Source organism: Aotus nancymaae, unplaced genomic scaffold (genome assembly GCF_030222135.1).
Source record: "Aotus nancymaae isolate 86718 unplaced genomic scaffold, 86718_ANA_hifiasm-v0.15.2.pri h1tg000016l, whole genome shotgun sequence".
Taxonomy (NCBI): Eukaryota; Metazoa; Chordata; class Mammalia; order Primates; family Aotidae; genus Aotus; species Aotus nancymaae.
Genome location: NW_026988428.1, coordinates 81,452,017 through 81,461,393, shown reverse-complemented (window position 1 = coordinate 81,461,393; position 9,377 = coordinate 81,452,017). Strand labels below are relative to the sequence as shown.

At 36.7% G+C, this 9,377-nt stretch overlaps 1 pseudogene; it reads left to right on the top strand.

Moving 5' to 3' along the window:
• The first annotated feature begins 1,020 nt into the window (after positions 1-1,020).
• Positions 1,021-2,389, top strand: LOC135275316 (histone-lysine N-methyltransferase SETMAR-like; annotated as a pseudogene).
• The last annotated feature ends 6,988 nt before the right edge of the window (positions 2,390-9,377 follow it).

Below are 9,377 nucleotides of genomic sequence, written 5' to 3'. Positions count from 1 at the left end.
GGCAGTGGTGGTTAGGCTCCTCCACAAGGAAGCCCCTTAGTTTCACCAGCCATAGCCAGAAACCTGCCAAAAACCTGCGGTTGCCTCCATGTTCAGGTGCTGTCCACCAAGGGTCCCAAGTTTGAACAGAAAAGAGAGAGAGATTCCTTTGTATGGAGCAGGAAGGAAAGGGAGACAAATAAATCCCAAACTTTGGGCTGACCTCTCCTGGTTGGCTCACCAAAATATGTCACCAGTGGAGGGTATCCGGGTTCTTGGCATCTTGAACAAAGAATTGGACAAAATGCACAAACAAAACAATGAAATAATAAAGCAACAAAAGCAGAAATTTATAGAAAATGAAAGTGCACTTGACCAGGCACAGTAGCTCGTGCCTGTAACCCCAGCACTTTGGGAGGCCAAGGTGGGTGGATTGCTTGAGGTCAGGAGTTGGAGACAAGCCTGACCAACATGGTGAAACCCTGTCTCTACTAAAAATACAAAATTAGCCAGGCATGGTGGTGCATGCCTGTAGTCCCAGCTACTCAGGAGGCCGAGGCAGGAGAATTGCTTGAATCTGGGAGATGGAGGTTGCAGTAAGCCATGATTGCACCACTGCACTCCAGCTTTGGTGACAGAGCAAGATTTCATCTCAAAAAAAAAATAAACAAATAAAATAAAAAAGGAAAGTACACTCCACAGTGTGGGAGTGGGCCTGAGCATAGAGGCTCAAGGGCCCCAGTACAGAATTTTTGAGGTTTAAATTCCCTCTAGAGATTCCATTGATTACTTGGTGTACACCCTACGTAAATGAAGAGGATGAAGTAAAGTTACAAAGTCATTTACTCAGTGTACACCCTATGGAGAGAGTATTTCCTGTCAGCTGAAGTGTCAATTGGGTTTATGTTTACTGCCTCCAGACCCTATTTTCCTGCCTCAGTACAACATTTTAAAGTGGATATCTCCCTTTACGGTGTTTTGTCTTTTTTTTTTTGCTAATGACTTATTACTTGTTGTTTATTTTATGTTTATTTTAGAACTATGGAAATGATGTTAGACAAAAAGCAGATTTGAGCTATTTTCTTATTTGAGTTCAAAATGGGTCATAAAGCAGTGGAGACAACTCAAAATATCAACAGTGCATTTGGCCTAGGAACTGCTAACAAATGTATACAGTGCAGTGGTGGTTCAAGAAGTCTTGCAAGGGAGATGAGAGCCTTGAAGATGAGGAGCATAGTGGCCAGCCATCAGAAGCTGACTATGACCAACTGAGTGCAATCATCAAAGCTGATCCTCTTACAACTACCCGAGAAGTTGCCGAAGAACTCAGTGTCGACTATTTTGTGGTCTTTTGGCATTTGAAGCAAATTGGAAAGGTGAAAAAGCTCGATAAGTGAGTGCCTCGTGAGTTGAGCAAAAATTTTTAAAAAATTGGTTTTGAAATTTCATCTTCTCTTATTCTATGCAACAGTAATGAGCCATTTCTCGATCGGATTGTGAAATGCAATGAAAAGCGAATTTTATACAACAACTAGTGATAACCAGCTCAGTGGCTGCACTGAGAAGTTCCAAAGTGCTTCCCAAAGCCAAACTTGCACCAAAAAAAGGTTGTGGTTACTGTTTGGTGGTCTGCTGCCTGTCTGATCCACTACAGCTTTCTGAATCTCTGTGAAACCATTACATCAGGGAAGTACTCTCAGAAAATCAATGAGATGCATCAAACAAACACTCCAACATCTGCAGCTGACATTGGTCAATAGAAAGGGTCCCTTATTTATTTATTTATTTATTTATTTATTTATTTATTTATTTATTTATTTATTGAGACACAGTCTTGCTTTATTGCCCAGACTAGAGTGCAGGGTGCTATCTTGGCTCACTGCAACCTCTGCCTCCTAAGTTCAAGCAATTCTCCTGCCTCAGCCTCCCAAGTAGCTGGAACTACAGGTGTATGCTACCATACCCAGCTAATTTTTGTATTTTTAGGAGAGATGGATTTTCACCATGTGGGCCAAGATGATCTTGATCTCTTGACCTCATGATTCACCCTCCTTAGCCTCCCAAAGTGCTGGGATTACAGGCGTGAGCCACCATGCCCTGCAGAAAGGGCCCAATTCTCCACAATACCTGACCACACATTGCACAACCAATGCTTCAAAAGTTGAACGAGTTGGGCTACAAAGTTTTGCCTCATCCATTATGTTCACTCGAACTCTTGCCAACTGACTACCACTTCTTGAAGCATCTCGACCATTTTTTGCAGGGAAAATGCTTCCACAACCAGCAGGATGCAGATAATGCTTTCTAAAAGTTCATAGAATCCCAAAGGATGGATTTTTTGTGCTACAGGCATGAACAAGCTTATTTCTTGTTGGCAAAAATGGATTGTAATGGTTCCTATTTTGATTAATAAACATGTGTTTGAGCTTAGTTATTATATAATGATTTAAAATTCATGGTCCAAAACTGCAATTACTTTTGCACCAAACTATAGGAAAAGGAAGCAAACTGAGGTTTAGAGAATTGAATTTAAGAAACTCTGAGTATGGCTTATCTATATACATCCATAATATGTATATGTTATAAGTCTAATTCTCTGCCCACAAAATCAATGTATTCAAGGTTGCCTCAAGAGTCTTTTTTAGTTTCTCATTTTCCTATTCCATTCCACCTGTCATTTAGGAGACTCTCTTGAATATTTACTAGCACTTAGAATAAATCTTTGGCTTTTGAGATCAACTTTCTCAGTAGGTATTCAGAGCTGTATAGAGCCATGGTTGATTGAAGCACTCAGATAGAAGGAAATTTTTTATTTTACTCAAATATATAATTCAATCTCTCTAATGTAAGTGAAGCTTATGAATACATTCTAGTTCTGAACAAAAGGACAGTACTAAAATTGATAATTTAATATTACATCAAATAATTTGGTGATAAAATGACCACATATTGTTGTCTGTGCTTTCATATGCAAAGATGTTGAGGCCTTTTCACATCTCACTGTGATTTCTGCAGCAGTAACCCATACATTTTATGTTCTCCATTAGTAAATATTTTAGTTTTCCACTCCTCCAATACACAAAATTTTTAGGGTTGAATTGAATATTAATGTATTAATATAGGATATAGTAATGATAATTATAAAAGTAATATCTCAAAACATCAGCCTTTTATTTAACTCAATGTTACTAAAATCTCAAAGAAAAACAAATGTTCAGATTTTATTTTTGAGAAAGAATAAGACAGAGAATCAAAATGCATTCTTTTGTAAATAGTAAATTTTTCAGTTTATCTTAATGTGACAGTTTTGCTAGACAAAAAACTTCTCTAGGCAAAAAAAAAAAAAAAAAAATAGGAACTTTTTTTGGTCATGAATGTTGAAGCAAGAACTGTTCCAGATACGCTATATACTGCTAATTTTCATAAAATAAATATTATTATTCTTGTTAACTCCAATTAACAGAAAGTCCACTGAGGTTTAGAGAATGTATGAAACTCTGAGGATGGAACTCTGGCATCATCCATGACTATTTCCGGCCATATGAGATAAGTCAGGTTGTAGCAAGAGAGAATAAGAACAGGTAAAGGTAAGAGACAGAGAAAGAGGAGACTACATGCCGGAAGCTGACTTGGTGAGCCTCACTCTTACTTTGTCCATGGTTTGTTTCAGTTGTATAATTTTTATATAGCATATAAGCATACTGGCAAGAATCTAATTTCAGTTGCTGCACCATAGAGGCCCTAAATGTTCATGGATTAAGCAAATGAAAATTTGTTTCTTGATTGGCTCTCCTCTGAGAAGTTATAAGGGACCCCTTCTTTCCTGTATCAAATCAGTGAGTAAGTGGTGGAAAAATAAAGGAAAAGTAGAGTCAGACATTTGGGCTGTGTGAGTCTGAGCAAATCAGATTTTAAGTTTTCAGACTTTAGACACATATTCATGAGGGTGAGTAGGGGCTTAACTCTCCAACTCAGAAAACCGAGGCGTTGAGAGGCAAAATAAGGTGCCAAAAGTTGTGATCTCCCTGTTGCAAGCATGTAGACAAAAGGTAATCAAAACTCAGGTTATTCTGACCCTAAGAACCACCTATACGCTTTATATTCTCACCGTTGAACAATTAGTCCAATTTGAAAGAAATAGAAAGGAAGATAGCATTATGGGAAAGGTTAACAATATAAAAAATGATCATAACAGTCATATTTTCCATACCTCAGTGACTTTTTTCAGAAATACAGCCTACAGAACCCGATACTATTCCAGTTCCAAAGTAGCAAAAAGCATAGTAGGAACATTTGCAGTTTGCGAAAAACATTAAATTAGGTAACATCATTAAAAAAGCATACTTTGCCCTGAAGCTGTGTTAAATCATAGTACTTGATGGTAGTTCATGAATCCATCTACTCACATATTCTAGGTCAGGTGTATATTTCAGGACCTGCTACATATTTTATTCTGTCTGTTTATAAAAATAAGAAAATGCCAAACATATCATTTGAACGGCTTTCATTGCCTTGCAGAACTAAACTTAGGATTCTCTGGAGGGGAGATACAACTTAAAACAGTATTTCTGAAATGCTGTAGCATTGTTTGAAGATCATGAATAGCTTGGTGCCCTGGCATGGCTCTGATTTACAACTTAATTTCATTTTCTAGAAATAGAGTGCAGTTCTTGTTTAAAGCCTGAGATATTCCTGTTTTCTCTGTATATCAGTAATAATTTAAATTCATGACTTCTGTATTATTCATGCAGCCTTTTTTTTTTTTTTTTTTTTTGAGGCAGAGTCTCACTCTGTTGCCCAGGCTGGAGTGCAGTGGTGCAATCTCGGCTCCCTGTAACCTCTGCCTCCTGGGTTCAACCATTTCTCCTGCCTCAGCCTCCCAAGTAGCTGCTATTACAGGTGTCTGCCACCATACCCAGCTAATTTTTGTATTTTTAGTAGAGATGGGATTTCTCCATATTGGCCAGGATGGTCTAGAACTGCTGACCTCAGGTGATTCTCCCACCTTGGCCTCCCAAAATGCTGGGATTACAGGCCTGAGTCACTGTGCCCAGCCATGCAGCCCAATTTAACAAGAATAGTGTTATTTATTTATTTATTTATTTATTTATTTATTTATTTATTTATTGACAGAGTCTCGTTCTGTCACCAGGCTGGAGTGCAGTGGCGTGATCTCCGCTCACTGCAACCTCTGCCTCCCGAGTTCAAGCAATTCCCCTGCCTCGGCCTCCCCAGTAAGTGGCACTACAGGCATGCACCATCATACTGAGCTAATTTTTTTGTTTGTTTGTTATTTTGAGTAGAGACAGGGTTTCACTACGTTGGCCAGGATGGTCCCAATCTTCTGACCTCGTAATCCATCCACCTCGGCCTCCCGAAGTGCTGGGATTACAGGCGTGAGCCACCGTGCCTGGCTGAACAGTGTCTTTTATTTTCAATGTTTATGAAGGGTATGTTTTAAGGGTATACTAAGCTTTATAGCAAACAGATGCCAGAAGTAACTGCCTAGTGAGCTACTCCTTCACGAGGTCAGGAGTTCAAGATCAGCCTGGCCAAGATGGTGAAGCCCCGTCTCTATTTCTTTTTTTAAAATTAAAAAAAAAAAATCGAAACCTAAAATAAAATATGTTTTTTGGTAATTTGAGTACCAAAAAAGAGAATATTTTTCTTGAGATAAGGAAGATTTTCAAAAGATTCAAACTTTCAAACCAAATATGTAAAAAGGTTATTGCTTACTTTTCAAAATGAGTTTCATCTTTATAGTGGGAGTCATATTTTAGAAGTTGAGATATGTTGATAGTGGATTTCTTCAATTAAGGCATAACGTGTTTATCATAGAGAAACAGTGTTTTAGAAAATAATGCTAACTGAAGATCAACTAGGAATAATATTAAAGCTTTTATAGACATGGCATTTTATTCAGTAAGAAAATGTGGCACCTTAGGAATGCAATATAAGTGCACACTATTATTTTAGATATAACACTAAAATAGCTCTATAAAGACTAGGGGACATGAATAGAGGTATACATATTTATTTGAAAAATAGAGAACTCCTTTATAATATTATGCTTATAGAATATTTAATGATTGTAGTGTAGTGATTTTTTTAATATGAATTTGGTGTTTACATCAGTCTTTTAGATAGATAATATATGCCTGTATTAATGAGTCTCTCATTAAATTTGTACAGTTTTCACTGTTGCCATACTGTTTACTCATTTAACTATTAAAGAAGTTAATGAGGTATCTTCAAAGGAACATGATATTAAAACTGTTATTGATAGGTTAGATTTTATTTGGAATATGCTACTTATTATTTTCAAGAAGAAACTGGTTACTAAACTGTGAAGTTTAAAACTATTTTTAGAAATTATTTTGAAAACCCTCTTTAGTGGTTCTCAAATATATCTGCTCAAGAATATCTGCTTGTTTGAGATTATATTCTGATGAAGGTGAAAGTTGTTAAGGAGTAGTTATGTGAAGGATTTCTGGTAACTTTCCAAAGGCTATGAATGTTGGCAATGTTAAACTTAATTTAAAATTTAAATTTAACACAGCTTAATTAAACAAAATACTACTACTACTACTAATAAGATCTGAGAATTGGGTAGCTTCTAGAATCACAGCAGATTCAGAAAGACTCCAAGGATGCATGTGGTCAGAGCAAATATGTAGACAGAAAAATGATAGTGTTTCACAGAAAATGGAAGTGAGGTACAGAAACAGCCAGATTGGTGGTAGCTCAGCATTTGCCTTCTTTGAACATGGGTTGAACAGTTGGCTGTCTGTGAGTGGTGAAAGTGTGGCTGCTGGGATTGACTGAGGCTTGGCTATTGTAATAGAAGCATACGCCTCAGTTAGGAGTATGCCTACCTACTAAGTTAGGTTACAGTTCGTGCATAAGGACTCAAAAATAAGAATACTTCCTCAGGCCAGATTTTAGTTTGATTTAACAATCCACCCCTTTTGCTCAGTCTCTCAATTTAGAGAGAATGACCAAATTTTAGGCATTGACTTTACTCTCTGTCACTTTTGTAAATGACTTATTTTGTCTCAACATGAAATCACAAGTGTTCTGTAGTCTTCGTATGAAGTTCACAAGTCTTCTTTGGTGTCAGCATGAAGTTCAGAAGTCACAGCTTCATACCAGCTAAATGATTCTTTCTGTTCTTGGTGACCTAGTCAAAGTGAGACCATTTAACTCTCAACAGATAGCTGCACACAAAACATTTCAGACTTGAGAGGGTATAGAACACAAGGGGGACTATTATCATGACTATCAAAAAGATAACATCAAAATACAAAGGTATATTTCTTAACAAGCAGAAAAGACCAAACCAAATTAAACAAACCAAAGCTCAGGCAATGTAGGGAGTTCAACAGCATTAGTGTCTAATTGGTCAGAGTCATTATCTGGAGTGTGATAGAAATTAAGCATCATGGTTATAACATGGTCTGATTTAAAGAGGAATCCATTTTCCTTGTTACCCTGGTAACACAAGTCATAATAACCTGGAGACCTAACTAGTGATTAGAAACTTTGGAAATCCCAAGCTTGCCATCCATTATTCAGAATGCTTGTAAACCAAATGCTAATTGCTCCTGTAAACACATCATGTGTTCTTTTCTCTTGAGAGGTTTCTTTAATGTATTCGTTGGCAGTGTCTAAGGAAACAGCAGTACCAGCCACCTTTTTATTATAATTAAATTTTCTGTAGTAACAAAATCAGGGGAGAGATAAGTACAATATGGAGTTTTGTTCAATGTCAAACATAGGACCCTAGCTTGAGTAAAAAGATCTAAAGCTGAGTGATATTTCATTAAGTGTTTCTGTTGAACACATGTTACTGTCTTTCACAAAGTGGCTTCTACCTACCTGAAACCATGTGAGGTCTAAGTAGCTGAATGATATGGTTAGGCTGTGTCCCCACCCAAATCTCATCTTGAATTGTAGCTCCCATAATTCCCATATGTCATGGAAGGGACCTGGTCAGAGGTAACTACATCATGGAGGTGGGTTTTTTTTGTGCTGTTCTCATGATAGTGAATAAGCCTCGGTATTCACTATTCGCCGTTCTTGTGATAGTGAATAAGTCTCATTATAAAATCTGATGGCTTTGTAAAGACAAGTTTCCCTGCACATGTTCTCTTGCCTGTTGCTATGTAAGATATACTTTGACCAAGGCAACCCAACTGATTCCATTAACTTTGCCAATTTCAGTTTACAATGCCATTTTTTTCTTTCAACTTTTTCCAGAACAAATGAAAGTGATTAACATCTTATTTAACTGATTTATAACTTATCCATTAAATTAAATTTCCCTATCACTGGAGATTTTTCTGGGAATGCTCCATAAAGGAAACATATTTTCTAATAGTTTCTTAGCTACTCTCATAGCATCAGCTTTTCTACCCAGGAAGACCTCTATCCAATCAGAAAACATGCAAACTATTACAAGAACATACTGATATCTCACTAAGGGTGGCAGCTGAATGAAGTCCATCTGAAACTGTGCTTTGTTCCATCAGGTGGTGGAAATACACCACCTAAACTTTTAATTATTTTTGAAGGATTATGAGTTTGACAAGCCAAACATTCTTATAGCTCATTTTAGCAATTTTGGAACAATCAACTCAACTGTACTATTTCATAATTTAGATTATTTTGTCTGTTTAATGATAAATTGTAGAGTGCAGAGCTTTTAAGAACAGAAGCTTCAAAAACTCAGGAAGAACCAGGATCCACGTCTGGGCCCTCTGTGAGCCTGCACTTAACATTATGTTTACATTTTTTAATATGCAAATTTTGTTTTTGTTCTTTTTCAAATCAGATAGATTGCACTGCTTATTAAATGGGTCACCACAAGGGAATTGGCTTGGATTAATCTTACAGAGTTTATTCAGATTGCATAGCTAAACAGTTTAATCACTAACTGATTTAGCATAAATACGTGATAAATCATTCCCTTGATATTTTGGTTCAGATCTAAAGATATGAGCTTCAATGTTAGTAACAATGATCTATTATGGTAACAAGATAGCAAAAATGAGTTTATCTACTTGATAAACTCATTTTTCAAGTAGATAAACTTGAAAATGAGTTTATCTACTTTCATTTTTCATGGGAGTCTCACTAAAAGCAAGAAACTCTTATGGTTTTCATATTATGTCAAAATTGTGAATTACTCCAAAAGCGTATCTGCCTCCGTACAAAGATTTACTCACTTTTCATTAGTTATATGATGAGCTTGGATGGACATAAAAAGCTCTGCAGGTTGAGCTGACTTAAATTGAGGAAGAATTCCATTCCCTATTCATTCATTTCAAGCAGCAACAACACACCCTGCCTGATATTTTCCCTCTGAGTTTTTGGCATAGAACCCATCAACAAAAAGT